Genomic DNA, 15,198 nt, shown 5'->3' on the forward strand with positions numbered 1-15,198 from the left:
CCCAATGGACCCAATCAAAAGCTTTTTCTGCGTCAAAAATAATGAGTAATGACTGCAGATCTGTTCTATATCGATATTCAAGGGTAGTCAGTATTTTCCAGAGATTCTCAGCTATCGAACGGCACTTAACAAATACCACCTGTGAGTCGAGGGAGGATACGAGCCAGGCGAGTGGCCATAATTTTTGCGAGTAGTTTTACTTCATAATTCAGAAGTCTGCCAAATCGGAAAGAAGTAGAGAGATCGTAGATGCTTTCCAAAGTGCTCTGCTCAGACAGATGGCGACGGAACCCACGAGGGAGGGAGCGATGCTGGATCTGGTGCTCACAAATGGGAATAGTGTGTCAAATGTGCGAGTGTGTGCACATCTGGGAAACAGTGACCATCAAATGGTTTGGTTTGATATAACAGCTGAAGTGGAGGGCGGCCACTCTAAACTCAAAGTCCTGGATTTCAAGCGTGCTGACTTTAGTAAAATGGGGGAATACCTGAGGAAGGAGATGATGGGCTGGGAGGACGAACAGGAAGTGGAAGGGCAGTGGTCCAGGTTGAAAGAAGCAATAAATAGGGCCACAGACCTTTATGTAAGGAGAGTAAATAAAAGCAAGAGGAAAAGGAAACCGATATGGTTCTCCAAGCAAGTGGCTGAGAAAATAAAGGCTAAAGAGTTGGCGTTCCAGAATATAGAAAATCTCAAGAAGAGGAACACGGGGAGGAATACCGGATGAAACTGAAAGAAGCCAAGAGAGAGGTACGTCTGGCGAAGGCGCAAGCGGAAGAACAAATGGCTAGAAATGTAAGGAGGGGCAACAAAAATTTCTTCAGGTATATTAGTGAAAGAAGAAGGACTAAAAAGGGAATTGTGAGACTAAAAGATACAGCGAACCGCTATGTAGATAATGATGAAGAAAAAGCCAATTTACTAAATAGATACTTTTGTTCTGTTTTCACTGAAGAAAATCCTGGAGAAGGACCGCGAGGGACTGGCAAAAGTACACCTGAGAATGGAATGGATATAGCACCGTTCACGGAAGAGAGTGTGTATCAACAACTTGGAAAGCTAAAGGTGGACAAAGCCATGGGACCGGACGGGATCCACCCCAGAATATTGAGGGAGCTCAGAGAGGTCCTGGCGGGTCCTCTTAAAGATTTGTTTAATAAATCCTTGGAGACTGGAGAGGTTCCGAGGGACTGGAGAACGGCGGAGGTGGTACCTCTTCACAAAAGTGGTGATAGGGAAGAAGCTGGAAACTACAGGCCGGTAAGCCTCACTTTGGTTATTGGAAAAGTAATGGAAGCCATGCTGAAGGAAAGGATAGTGAATTTCCTAGAAGCCAACAAGCTGCAAAATCCGAGACAACATGGTTTTACCAGAGGGAAATCGTGCCAAACGAATCTCATTGAATTCTTTGATTGGGTAACTGGAGAATTGAATCATCGACGTGCTATAGACGTAATCTACTTAGATTTTAGTAAAGCTTTTGACACGGTTCCTCACAGGAGGCTCTTAAATAAACTAGATGGGCTGAAGATAGGTCTCGAAGTGGTGAACTGGATTAGGAACTGGTTGACGGACAGACGACAGAGGGTGGTGGTAAATGGAGTTCGCTCGGAGGAGGGAAAGGTGAGTAGTGGAGTGCCTCAGGGATCAGTGCTGTGGCCGATTCTGTTCAATATATTTGTAAGTGACATTGCCGAAGGGTTAGAAGGTAAAGTTTACCTATTTGCGGATGATACTAAGATTTGCAACACAGTGGACACCCGGGAGGGAGTGGAAAGCATGAAAAGGGATCTGAGGAAGCTAGAAGAATGGTCTAAGGTTTGGCAATTAAAATTCAATGCGAAGAAATGCTAAGTGATGCATTTAGGGAGTAGAAACCCACGAGAGACTTATGTGTTAGGCGGTGAGAGTCTGATAAGTACCGAGGGGGAGAGGGATCTTGGGGTGATAGTATCCGAGGATCTGAAGGCAACGAAACAGTGTGACAAGGCGGTGGCCGTAGCGAGAAGGTTGCTAGGCTGTATAGAGAGAGGTGTGATCAGCAGAAGAAAGGAAGTGTTGATGCCCCTGTACAAGTCGTTGGTGAGGCCCCACCTGGAGTATTGTGTTCAGTTTTGGAGGCCGTACCTTGCGAAGGATGTTAAAAAATGGAAGCGGTGCAAAGAAAAGCTACGAGAATGGTATGGGATTTGCGTTCCAAGATGTATGACCAAAGACTTGCTGACCTGAACATGTATACCCTGGAGGAAAGGAGGAACAGGGGTGATATGATACAGTCGTTCAAATACTTGAAAGGTATTAATCCGCAAAAAAATCTTTTCCGGAGATGGGAAGGCGGTAGAACAAGAGGACATGAAATGAGATTGAAGGGGGCAGACTCAAAAAAGATGTCAGGAAGTATTTTTTCACGGAGAGGGTGGTGGATGCTTGGAATGCCCTCCCGCGGGAAGTGGTGGAGATGAAAACGGTAACGGAATTCAAACATGCGTGGGATATGCATAAAGGAATCCTGTGCAGCAGGAATGGATCCTCAGAAGCTTTGCTGAATTGGGTGGCGGAGCAGGTGGGGAAGAGGGGTTGGTGGTTGGGAGGCTAGGATAGGGGAGGTCAGACTTATACGGTCTGTACCAGAGCCGGTGATGGGAGACGGGACTGGTGGTTGGGAGGCGGGAAATACTGCTGGGCAGACTTATACGGTCTGTGCCCTGAAAAAGACAGGTACAAATTCAAGATATGAGTTTATCTTGGGCAGACTAGATGGACCATGTAGGTCTTTTCTGCCGTCATCTACTATGTTACTATGAGATCAGTCAGTATGATTCAGGGATGGTTGGATCACGCCCCAGTTTAGGAAGGACTATAATTTGTGCTACGTTACGCAAAGAGGGCAGTGCTTCAGCATCCATCAGGGTGTTAAACAGATTCGTAAGGGGTGGTACAATCTTCTCACCCCAAAGTTTATAGAATTCAGTGCGGAACCCATCCGTACCTGGGGCCTTTGTCGGGGCTCTGCCGAATGGCTAGATATACCTCATCCGCCTGTATTGGTTAGTTTAAAGCGGTGCGCAATTCTGGACTCAATGTGGGCAAAGTCAAATTATTTAAGTATAAGTCACATGGTAGTCCCTCATCCGATGGAATATTAATAAGAGTGGAATATTAGTAAGAGTGGAATATTCTACAAATTTCCACATCTGTGTGAATGCTATCCCCCTTCTCTGTACGCATAGTCAATATCTTAGGCCGAACCCCCTAATTTTGATTAAATTAGCCAACAACCGGCCTGTTTTATTACCATGACAATGTAGCATGTATCTGTAATAGGCCTGCGATTTAGTAGCCCGCTGATGCAGGAATTAATTAAGTGCCGCTGGAGTTCCAAAACTTTTGTTTATGTGCGGTATTATGCATGTGACTGAAGTGTTGGCGGGCCACAAAGAGTTGGCGGCTTAGTCTCAGGATCTCCTGGTTTCTAGCCTTCCTAACATGATGGGTGTGTAGCTGATAATTCCCCCCTGTAGAACAACTTTCGCAGCTTCTCAGTAGATCACTGGATCAGCTTCGTGACTTGCATTGTGGGTTCTATAGTCCCTCCAATAGTTAAGAAATCTGTCTTGAAAGATTGGATATTTATAGAGTTTATTTATTTATTTTTATTTATTTATTTATTGCATTTGTATCCCACATTATCCCACCTCTTTGCAGGCTCAATGTGGCTTACAATACATCATGGATAGTGGAAATGAGAAGAGGTTAGGCATTTGGAGTTACAGCAGGGTTTGTGTTGGATGGTAATGGAAAGCATAAAAGTAAGAGACAGGAGGCCTTGATTTACATTCATGGTATAAGTGTGAGTTTCACATGACTTGGTCTTTGTGATAGGTCTTGTCAAAGAGATGGGTCTTCAGTAGCTTCCGGAAGTTGGTTAGTTCATGGACCGCTTTCAGGTTACGTGGTAATGCGTTCCAGAGCTGTGCGCTCATGTAAGAGAAGGTTGATGCGTGCATTAGTTTGTACTTTAGACCTTTGCAGTTGGGGAAATGAAGATTGAGGAATGTGCGAGAAGATTTTTTTGCATTCCTGGATGGTAGGTCTATCAAGTCTGACATGTATGCTGGGGCATCGCCATGGATGATTTTGTGTACTAGGGTACATACTTTGAACGTGATGCGTTCTTTGAGTGGGAGCCAGTGTAACTTCTCTCATAGGGGTTTTGCACTCTCATATTTTGGTTTGCCAAATATGAGTCTGGCTGCCGTGTTCTGGGCTGTTTGGAGTTTTTTGAGTATTTGCTCCTTGCAGCCAACGTAGAGTGAGTTGCAGTAGTCTAGATGACTGAGGACTAAAGATTGAACCAGATTACGGAAGACGGTCCTCGGGAAGAATGGTCTTACTCTTTTTAATTTCCACATTGATTGGAACATCTTTTTGGTTGTGTTTTTCGCGTGATTATCAAGTGTTAGGTGTCGATCAATGGTGACACCAAGGAATTTCAAGGTGTCCGAGATAGGTAGGTTTATCTTTGGTGTGTTGATGGTGGTGAATTTGCTCGTGTTGTATTGAGAGGTAAGTACTAGGCATTGGGTTTTTTCTGAATTGAGTTTTAGCTGAAAGGCATCTGCCCAGGAGTGCATGATTTGCAGGCTTTGGTTGATGTCGTTGGAAATTTCTTTTAGGTCTTGATTGAATGGGATGTAAATCGTTACATCATCGGCATAAATGTATGGGTTGAGGTTCTGGTTGGATAGTTGTTTGGCCAGAGGTGTCATCATTAGGTTGAATATAGTCAGTGAAAGGGGAGATCCTTGTGGAACTCCACATTCAGGTGTCCATGCGGTTGATGTAGTCGATTTTGATGTGACTTGATATGAGCATGTGGTTAAGAATCCTTTAAACCAGTTAAGAACATTGCCTCTGATGCCAAAGTATTCCAGGATGTGTAGTAGGATTCCATGGTCGACCATATTGAAGGCGCTGGACATGTTGAATTGTAGAAGTAATATGTTCTTGCCGGTTGCAATCGTTTGTTTGAATTTCATCATGAGCGTAACTAATACTGTTTCTGTGATTAGAACAAAATCCTGATTGGGAGTCGTGCAGTATAGAGAATTTGTTTAGATAATCTGTGAGTTGTTTGGTTACCATTCCTTCTGTTACTTTGGTTATTAAGGGAATGGCTGCAACTGGTCTATAGTTGGTTAGTTCGCTCGCATTTTTCTTTGCGTCTTTGGGTATGGGGGTGAGTAGAATGTTTCCTTTCTCCTTTGGGAAGAGTCCATTTTGTAGCACAAAATTCACGTGTTTCGTTAGCTCTGTGATGAAGTGTTGGGGGACTGATTTCATAAGGTTATTTGGGCATATATCTAGATTGCAATGAGATTTGGCGTATCTTTTAAGCGTTTGGGAGATAAGATCTTCCGATATTGTTTCAAATTCATTCCAGATCCTATCTGCTGGGTATTCTCCAGGGTTCGGGTCTAGGCAGTCTAATAAAGTAGCGGATTCGATGGAGCTGGTAGGTATTTTGAGTCGGAGTTGTATTATTTTCTCTTTGAAGTATTTCGCAAGGTTTTCTGCCTCTGGAGTGTCTGTGCTGTTGTTCGTGACTGGAGTGGTATTTAGCAGTTTATTCACAAGTTGGAAAAGTTTGTGTGTGTCCTTGTAATTTGGTCCAATTTCATTTTTGTAATATAGTCTTTTGGTCTGTCTAATGGTGTATTTATATTTTCTCCGGAGTTGTTTCCATTCATTAAGTGAGGGATCATCTTTCCTTTTAGTCCATGCGCGTTCTAATTTCCTAACTTGTGTTTTGAGTTTTTTCAGTTCTTTGTTGAACCACGGTAATGAGTTCTTTCTACGTGTGGTTCTGGTTTGGATTGGGGCGATTTTGTCTAATATTGTTTTCCATCTATCGTCCCATTGTAGGAGAAATTTTGTTGTGCCTGCCTTTGTTGTCCATTTGTTATGGTACATCTGTTGCCAGAATATTACCGGGTCTATTTTCCTCTCGTGGTGTAGGTTTTTTCGTTCTTGTTTTTTGATTGTGGTTTTCGTTCGCCATTGGAGGGAGAAGTATGCTTTATAGTGATCTGAACACAGTGTGGGTGTCCATTTTGAATCTGCTGGTATAATGTTTTGGTCTGGGTCGAATCTATATGCAATAATGTCTAGTGTATGTCCTTTGGTGTGTGTTGGTTGTGCCTTTGGTATGTATGTAAAGGTCCCATAGTTGAAGGAATTCTTTGAATTCTTGGGTGCTTGTTGAAGTGAGTTCTTCTAGGTGCAGGTTGATGTCACCTATTATGATGAGGTTTGAGGCAGAGATGCATGTGTTCGAGATGAAGTCCATCTACCTGGCAGTCTGTAGAGTAGGATTGCGTTAAGGTGTTCCTGCAGGTTTGGGTGAATGATTCTAACCGATGCAATTTTGAGTTGGGGTAGGATGGTTTCAGCTGTGGTTGTGATAGTGAACTCGGATTTATATATTATGGCTATGCCGCCTTCAGGGGAAAAACCCAGTGACCACCCTGCGGGGCTCTTTTTCTTGGACTCCATTCCATCGATACACAAGCATGTCGGAAATAACATATGGCCCTATAGTTGCCATAACCACAGATCCAAATAGCTGTCTGGAAATCAACAAATAATCTATCCGAGCCTGTGTGGAGTGTGCTCGAGATAGATGAGTGTAGTCCTTCTCTTGAGGGTGGAGAACCCACAATACATCTATTAGATCTAACTGATGGCACATATTAGGTAAATTTCTACTGGAGTGAAGATATGCAGAAACTGAGAAAAGGAATTTATCCACGGTCTGATTCCACACAGAATTAAAATCTCCCCCCCCCCCACCCCCCAACAAACCACTAAAGAGGTTGTATGAGATTCATAAGTTGGGTAGTCACAATTCCCTTGTCGAGCTAGAGCATGGAAAAGGCAATGTGGAGCTGTCTCCTTAAACAGTACGGCCCTTCACAATAAATTAAAAAGCAGTACAGATGCAGTATAGAAGAGTATTAATAGCTCCACTTTAATTCAAGAGTCACAGTAGGAAGAAATATACCTTAGAACTGTCTCCATTTAGCGAAACTTAATGCTAATTAGTCAGATGTGGTTGAAGTCAATTGTTAGGAATGGAAGAGTCGCTTTCCCCTGCTTCTATGCTTAAGTAGTCCACGCACCTCCACTACGGTATCATAAATACGGATCATTGCTGTAACTTACCCAGAGCTTAGCTGGGAACAAGTGCGCAAAACGTACATAAGTAATGCCACACTGGGAAAAGACCAAGAGGTATATTTTCAAAGCACTTAGCCTTCCAAAGTTCCATAGAAACCTATGGAACTTTGGAAGGCTAAGTGCTTTGAAAATATGCCTCCAAGGGGCCATCGAGCCCAGCATCCTGTCCACGACAGCGGCCAATCCAGGCCAAGGGCACCTGGCAAGCTTCCCAAACGTACAAACATTCTATACATGTTATTCCTGGAATTGTGGATTTTTCCCCAAGTCCATTTAGTAGTGGTTTATGGACTTGTCCTTTAGGAAACCGTCTAACCCCTTTTTAAACTCTGCTAAGCTAACTGCTTTCACCACATTCTCCGGCAACGAATTCCAGAGTTTAATTATGCACTGGGTGAAGAAATATTTTCTCCGATTTGTTTTAAATTTACTACACTGTAGTTTCATCGCATGCCCCTAGTCCTAGTATTTTTGGAAAGCGTGAATAAACGATTCACATCCACCTGTTCCACTCCATTCATTATTTTATATACCTCTATAATGTCTCCCCTCAGCTGTCTCTTCTCCAAGCTGAAAAGCCCTAGCCTACTTACTCTTTCTTCATAGGGAAGTCGTCCCATCCCCGCTATCATTTTAGTCGCCCTTCGCTGCACCTTTTCCAATTCTACTATATCTTTCTTGAGATGCGGCGACCAGAATTGAACACAATACTCAAGGTGCGGTCGCACCATGGAGCGATACAACGGTATTATAACATTCTCACACCTGTTTTCCATACCTTTCCTAATAATACCCAACATTCTATTCGCTTTCTGAGCCGCAGCAGCATACTGAGCAGACGGTTTCAGTGTATTATCGACCACGACGACGACACCCTTTCTTGGTCCGTAACTCCTAACGTGGAACCTTGCATGACGTAGCTATAATTTGGGTTCTTTTTTCCCCACATGCATCACCTTACACTTGCTCACATTAAACGTCATCTGCCATCTAGCCACCCAGTCTCCCAGTCTCGTAAGGTCCTTCTGTAATTTTTCACAATCCTGTCGCGAGTTAACGACTTTGAATAACTTTGTGTCATCAGCAAATTTAATTACCTCGTTAGTTACTCCCATCTCTAAATCATTTATAAATATATTAAAAAGCAGCGGTCCTAACACAGACCCCTGAGGAACCCCACTAACTACCCTTCTCCATTGTGAATACTGCCCATTTAACCCCACTCTCTGCTTCCTATCCTTCAACCAGTTTTTAATCCACAATAGGACATTTTCTCCTATCCCATGACCCTCCAATTTCCTCTGTAGCCTTTCATGAGGTACCTTGTCAAACGCCTTTTGAAAATCCAGATACACGATATCAGCCGGCTCCCCTTTGTCCATGTTTGTTTACTCCTTCAAAGAATTGAAGTAAATTGTTCAGGCAAGATTTCCCCACACAAAAGCCGTGCTGACTTGGTCTCAGTAATCCATGTCCCTGGATGTGCTCTGTAATTTTGTTTTTGATAATAGCCTCTACCATTTTCCCCGGCACCAACGTCAGACTCACCGGTCTATAATTTCCCGGATCTCCCCTGGAACCTTTTTAAAAAATCAGCGTTACATTGGCCACCCTCTAATCTTCCAGTACCACGCTCGATTTTAAGGATAAATTGCATATTACTAACAGTGGCTCCGCAAGCTCATTTTTCAGTTCTATCAGTACTCTAGGATGAATACCATCCGGTTCAAGAGATTTGCTACTCTTCAGTTTGCTGAACTGCCCCATTACGTCCTCCAGGTTCACCGTGAAGTCAGTAAGTTTCTCTCCGACTCGTCCGCTTGAAATACCATTTCCGACACCGGTATCGCACCCAAATCTTCCTCGGTGAAGACCGAAGCAAAGAATTCATTCAATCTCTCCGCTACGTCTTTATCTTCCTTGATCGCCTCTTCTACCCCCTTGGTCATCCAGCGGCCCAACCGATTCTTTTGCCGGCTGCCTGCTTTTAATATACCGAAAAAAGTTTTACTATGTTTTTTTTGCCTCTGCTATCTTTTTTTCGTAATCCCTCTTGGCCTTCTTTATCTGCGCCTTGCTTTTGCTTTAACACTCCTTATGCTGCTTATTGTTATTTCAGATGGTTCCTTCTTCCATTTTCTGAAGGCATTTCTTTTAGCCCTAACAGCTTCCTTCACCTCACTTTTCAACCATGCCAGCTGTCTTTTGGACTTCTGTCTTTCTTTTCTAATTCGCGGAATATGTTTGGCCTGGGCCTCCAGGATGGTATTTTTGAACAGCGTCCATGCCTGTTGTACAGTTTTTACCCTCTCAGTTGCCCCCCCTAAGTTTTTAAGTTGAAACAGCTTGGAGCATACAGGACTGAAAGCTCTCTGTTGACCACCACATGCATGAAACAGTCTTGGAAGTAGAGTATGCGCTTGTTTCATATGTCAGTTGTTTACCTGCTCATATGGTGTGCAGTATTGCTGTTTTATGAGCAAAAAATTCAAGATCTTTAGTATCACCACCCGTGGCCTGGTAGTAGCAGCTTAGCAGGTTCCCAGCCTATGAGCTCTTTCCACTCTCAGCGGCCCATAACATTCCGACAGGGCTAGCTCTTTTGCCAATCATAACTCTAGAAAGCCAACCAATTCATTGTCTCACACAGATTCTGGAATCTCCAGCAATCGCAGATTGGTCCTCCTAGCCCTGTTTTCCAAGTCCTCCACTTTGTCTACCAAGGCCTTTACTTGTTTGGCCAGGTTCTCCTGGGAGTCCTCCACCACAATGACAGAGTCTTCCACGTCAATTGTTCGAGCCTGGTAAGAGGAAAATTTGTGACTCGTTTCAGATAGTTGTGTTTGAAGTGTCCCTAATTTCGCATCGATGGGGCTAAGATGCTTATCCAGCAAGACTTCCAATGCGGTGGTCATTTCCACAATCCAAGCTGATGAAATCATTTGCTCATTTCTGAGTTTCTGGACTAGGGGGGGGGGGGGGGGGTTGCTTTTGAGAGCTCATCAAGAAATGTATTGTTAGTCCATTAAAAAAGCTATCATCTTATTTTCTTTATTTTGTCTCATTTCTATTTATTACCTTGATAAAGGGAATGGAACGACTTCCCTATGAGGAAAGGCTGAGAAGATTAGGGCTCTTCAGCTTGGAGAAAAGGCAGCTGAGGGGTGATATGAAGCAAGTCTACAAGATAATGAGCGGATTAGAGCAGACAGATGTGAAGCGTTTGTTTACACTTTCAAACAACAACAAAACGAAGCTAGAATATGGTAGATTTAAAACAAATAGGAGAAAGTTTTTCTTTACTCAGCGTATAGTTAGACTCTGGAACTCGTTGCTGGAGAATGTAGTGACAGCAGCTGGCCTTACGGAATTTAAAGGGGGTTTGGACAGATTCCTGAGGGAAAAGTCCTTTGAACATTATTAAATTTTTTTTTTTTGAGGGGGGGGGGGGGGGGGTGCCGGGTTCTTGAAGCCTGGATTGGCCGCTGTCGGAGACAGGATGCTGGGCTTGATGGACCCTTGCTCTTTTCCCAGTATGGCGGTGCTTATGTACTTATGGTCCGTGGGGCTAGAGGGATCCGCAATTTTGTTGCCTGTAGCTTTCCCTCATTCTCTGACACTACGAAGCGCCTTCGCTGCCATTCCGCTGTCTATGTTCCGCTCTGCCTTCTCAGGTAGCTTGTGGCAAGTGTCCTATGTGAGACGATATGATTTGCAGTAGGAGAGGCAATATTTAAAGAAGGCTTTGTGGCAGGGTGGCCGGAGAAGTGTTTCTCAGCGTCTTCTCACAGACATGGCATCACGTGACTTCACCATCCTTTCTGTGACGAAGTATATTCTCAGGTTACTCCCAAGTCCGTCCCCTTTCACCTTCATCCTATGCCACCTCATTCCAGACCTTCCTTTCAACTGAAAGAGACTCACCTCCTCTGCATTTGTCACAGAGCCATTTAAACATCTCTATCATATCTCCACTCTCCCGCCTATCTTCAAAAGTATACGTAAAGAGATCTTTAAATCTGTCCCTATATGCTTTGTGATGAAGACCACTGACCATTTATATCTTTTTGAAGGCGTGGTCGCACCCAAGTCCTGTTCCTCTTTCATGCACAAAAGTTCTTCACTGCTTACAAACAGTAACACAGTAAATTACAGCAGATAAAGACCTGCATGGTCCATCTAGTTTGCCCAATAAGGTGGCCAGAGCTGTGCCTGCCACTCTGTGCAGGCCTCAGCCACCCATACATAAACACTGGCTGTCTAATCTCCACCATGCCAACCATATAAGCTACAAAACATGATGGAGTTTTGGTTATAACCATATATAATCCCCAAGTATTGCTGACAGTATTCAACTTATCAGTCAAGATGTCTTCTCCGTACCCTGAGTTGCATAGCACCCTCACTCGCAGCACATGACAATAAAGTGATCTACAACCCTGGAGTTGCTGAAGCTTCCCCTGTCTTGTGCCATTTGCAGGACACAGATTGTAGAAGTCTGTCCAGCATCAGCTTTAATTCCCACTACTCGCCCATAATCTGTGCTATACACTCAGGATTTTGAAGCCCAAATGCATAACTTTGCATTTTTAGCATTAAATCCTAGCTTCCAAATTCTGGACCATTCTTCAAGTTTCCCTACATCCCTCCTCCTCTTATCCACACCATCAGTGGTGTCTAACCTATTACAGACTTTAGTATTATCTGCAAAGAGAGAAACCTTACCAGACAGCCCTTCAGCAATCACTTACAAAAACATTAAAAAGAACCGATCCCAGAATTGAACCTTGCATCACACCACTGGTAACACTCCTTTCCTCAGAGTGAGCTCCATTTTCCACTACCCTCTGTTATGTTCCAGTCAACCAGTTTCTAACCGTCACCTTCGAGCCTACAGACAGCACTCAGTTTTTTATTAGTTGTTTATGCAGAACCATGTCAAAGGCCTTGCTATTTTATTTAGTTCGACATTTACCCCACATTATCCTGAACATATTGAGTTCAATGTGGCTCACAATAAATAAAACAACAGGTAAGGATTACAATACCATAAACAAAATATCAAGCAGTGTAGCATAAATAAGAACTAAATAACAGACCATCAATGGTGAATTACAATCTAACATACTCCATCAAGAGGTAGAAACCTCTCAAAGAGGAAAGTTTTCAGTCTTTTGCGAAATACCAAGTAATCAGGCTGACTCTTGATTGCCATTGGCAGTGAGTTCCTCCATTTAGCACCTTGGTATCTAAAGTCTGCGGAGTGAACTGACTTATAGTGCACTCTCTTGCAATCTGGAAGATGAAGTCTAAGGTAGTCCCCTAGAACTAGAGGTTATATTGTGTAAGGGAATAGTTATTAAGGGCTGCATGTAATCCGGTGCCATGCCATATAATATTTGAAAGGCAACAACACATAATTTAAAATAATCCTGGCTTTGGCTTTAAAGGCAGGCAGTGGCTTTAAAGGGCAGCAGTGCAGCTTGCATAATAATGGAATGGCTTTATCAAAACATACCTATAGCTGCTTTATTTTAGGCCATTTGCAGCCGTTTTAGGACACCCTCCTTACACCCAGCATAGATGGAATTGAAGTAATCAAACTGAGTTAAAGCCAAGGATTGAACTAGCAGTCTAAAGATGTCAGGTGAGAAACATGATCTGATTCTTCTCAGCTTCCAAAGAGATCTGAAGGATTTTTCACTATTGAGGAAACCTGAAGCTCAAACATGAGGTGACTGTCAATTAATACAACTAGTACCCTAAGAGTAGTGTCTGGGGAGTAGGTCGTTTTGTCAATGGTAAAATTATTATTACAGTATGGTTGAATGGGTGGTTACTTCAAGAAATTAGTCTTCTCTCTATTTAACTTAAATTTAAATTCAGAAATCCAGGATTCCAATAAATCAAGGCCAAGCCTAATCTTAGGGACAATTTCTGGAAGACCAGTCTTGAAAGGGAGTTAGATTGTGACATCATCAGCATAAATGAAAGTGCAGAACCCTGCTGCCTCCAGTCTCTCATCTAATGGGAGCCATCATAACATTGAACAGGATTGGAGATAGTGGCAAGGTCTGTGGCATCCCGCAGTCAGCAGACCAGGATGGTGAGAGAGAACCTGACTCTGATATGATCTAAATTTTAGAAAGCTGTGGAACCATTGGTGAACCTTTCTACATAGTCCAAATTGATCCAAAAGCAACTCATGATCAATGAGGTCAAAGGCATTTGACTTATCGACTTTCATCACTAAAAACTTAAAGCTTAGACTGATTGCTTTCCTAAAATCAGATATAAAGGTGTTCAATCCTGTCTTGGTACGATAAGGCCTAAAGCCTGACTGGGATTTAAACAACAGGGAGAAATACACCACATCTAGTGCTATCCTTTGCTCCAACTCTCTGGTCGCCTAATCAAATTAATCAGATTTACGGACATAATATCCATATTGGGTCAGACCAATGGTCCATCTAGCCTAGTATCCTGCTTCAACAGTGGCCAATCCAGGTTACAAGTACCTGGCAGAAACCCAAATGTATAGCAGCATTTCATGCTACTAATTCTGGGGCAAGCAGTAGCTTCTCCCATGTCCATCTCAATAATAGACTATGGACTTTGCTCTAGAAACTCGTCCAAACTTTTTTAAAAACCCAGATCACTAACTGCTATTATCACATCCTCCGGCAACGAGTTTCAGAGCTTTACTATTCTTTGAGTAAAAAAATATTTCCTCCTATTTGTTTTTAAAGTATTTCCATATAATTTCATTGACTGTCCCTTGGTCTTTGTACTTTTTGATATGTCTGACAAGACCTGTCTCTAGTGAAGCCATACTGCCTCAAGTCTTGCAATCCATTGGATTACAGAAACTTCACTATTCTTCATTTAAAAGCATCTCCATTACTTTGCTTACCACAGAAGCCAGACTTACTGGCCTGTAGTTCCCAACCTCCTCCTTATATCCGCTTTTGTGGAGAGTAACAACATCTGCCCTTCTTTTGATTGCTTCCTAATTTTACTTTGGCTTCCCCTCTGCAGTCTTTGGTCTCTAATTATTTGCTCTCTCTGCCAGTTGGAGTATTTATTGTTAATATCCTGAAAACCTTACTGGATGGGTGTGCCCTGAAGACTGAGCTGAAAAGTACTGCTCTAGGTGATCATCTGGGTGAAACAAGCAACCAGCCATTAGAGGAGTAATTTTGAATTTGTTGAACAGCCAACATTCCCACAGTCTCAGCCAGAGACTGCTGTAGTTCACTGAAAATAATTTTAGGCCTCACAGTGACCTTCTTCAGCATTTTCCTTAGCTTATAGCTTTTGTCTTTGGAGGGACGGCCTGATTGAAGGACTGGCTTAATGCTGACCTGTGAATTGTCCACATACCGTCCACATTGCAGCACTATGGAGGCTGCTGCTTTTACTGGCTTTGTCTTCTGCACCAGACATTGCTCTTAGTTATCTCTGTGTCTTAAGTTGTGCTTAGTGACCACAGAGGCAGCTGGCTGCGTCTGCCGAAACATGGCCTGTGTCAGGTCCTTTTGCTTTGGTGCTTTAATAAATCTGCTTTGAACTACATCTCCGAGGTGGATTTGGTCATTGTGTCATTCTCTACTCCTGCTTTGGTTTCTGTGTTTGGATTTCCGTAGAGGGTATCTTCCTGCTTCTGCTGTGGACATGCAAAGGATATTCAAACATAATGAAATTTTCTCATAGCCTTCCTTCAATATGTCTTTAAATAATATATCCTGGCATTTTTTCAGCAACTCCAATCTTTACTTCAAATTATTTATAAAACAAAAATAGCTTGATTCTTCAGGAATATTCAAATCAGCTTAATGACTGTAATTAGACACAGGTGGTGACTATTTAACTTATAATGGGCATTGTTAAAGCAATTTCTGAAAAAAGCTTATCTGGAGTAGCAGCTTAATGGTTAGAGCACTGTCTTGAGAACCATG

The 15,198-nt window shown here is 42.9% G+C and overlaps 1 protein-coding gene and 1 long non-coding RNA gene across 2 annotated transcripts in view; one reads left to right on the top strand and one right to left on the bottom strand.

The window, feature by feature from the left end:
- SIL1 (SIL1 nucleotide exchange factor) overlaps window positions 1–15,198 on the bottom strand; it is a 696,897-nt gene that overhangs the window by 186,602 nt on the left and 495,097 nt on the right. The window lies entirely within an intron of this gene.
- The window catches only part of LOC115476563, a 15,815-nt gene continuing 1,743 nt past the window's right edge, over window positions 1,127–15,198 (top strand). The window contains exons 1-2 of the long non-coding RNA XR_003943198.1: window positions 1,127–1,136; window positions 4,370–4,372. This is a non-coding gene — a long non-coding RNA (uncharacterized LOC115476563). The remainder of the gene's footprint in view (window positions 1,137–4,369; window positions 4,373–15,198) is intronic.

This window comes from Microcaecilia unicolor, chromosome 8, assembly GCF_901765095.1.
Source record: "Microcaecilia unicolor chromosome 8, aMicUni1.1, whole genome shotgun sequence".
Taxonomy (NCBI): Eukaryota; Metazoa; Chordata; class Amphibia; order Gymnophiona; family Siphonopidae; genus Microcaecilia; species Microcaecilia unicolor.